Here is a 905-nt window from a genome sequence, read left to right as displayed (position 1 = left end):
GAATAACAAATGAAAAGATTTTAATATATTTATATTTAATAATTCTCGATGCCTCAAAATTAATTTCTTGGATCCAAATTTTTACTAAGTATTCCACAAAATGTTTGTACCGATGAAACTTATCAAATTAAAATATAAGTTTCGACTGATGAAAATTTGGTGAGCATTAAATTCCACGCTTTCATATATAAGTTTCATTCATATATAATTTGTAGGAAAAGTGCGAAGAAATGATGGGCACTATCCTCAGAAGGCGTGAGATAATACGTATTCAAATAGTTTTTGTGGGTAGGCAGGATGATCGGATGTGGCGCAGGTTCAACTATTCATAGTACAAGAGCCGAAAAGAAGAAAAAGGCAGCTATTTCACCCCAATTTTTTATTAATTTAATGAAAACTTCTTCTTCTTTCTCTTCCTCCTCAGTGCCGTTCAGCGTGGAGGTGCCTCTGTCCAGGCCAACCAAGCCTCTCGATTCCGAGCCAGCACCCTCATGCGATCCCAGTTTTCCCTCTTTTCTCTCCCACTCTGGAGATATAGTCCTTTCATTGCATTCTGGGTCTCTCTCTCTTGGGCGTTTTCCTGTTGGTTTGGCCTCAAAATATTTTCTTCGATCCCTGTTTTCACTCATTTAATGAAAATTATGTATTATTAATAGTCAAAATTGATGAGCCTGTCAAGTGTCGGTAGGGGAAATATAAAATGGCGGTTTCAAGACGTTTAATAAACGATTCTTCTATCGCACATTAAGTCGATAATTTGTAGACAATTGACGTGCCCCACGGTTTTATTTTAGTCTAGTCTATGCATATGTTTATAATTCCCACGACTGTATCTATTTTATTATTTTTTGGTTTTTAGTACATTTATCTTAAACATTGCAATGTTGTATGTTTAACATAAAACC

The sequence above is a fragment of the Halyomorpha halys genome, unplaced genomic scaffold, assembly GCF_000696795.3.
Source record: "Halyomorpha halys isolate HHAL.00 unplaced genomic scaffold, Hhal_1.1 Scaffold1113.1, whole genome shotgun sequence".
Classification (NCBI taxonomy): domain Eukaryota; kingdom Metazoa; phylum Arthropoda; class Insecta; order Hemiptera; family Pentatomidae; genus Halyomorpha; species Halyomorpha halys.
This window is presented reverse-complemented; position numbering follows the sequence as displayed.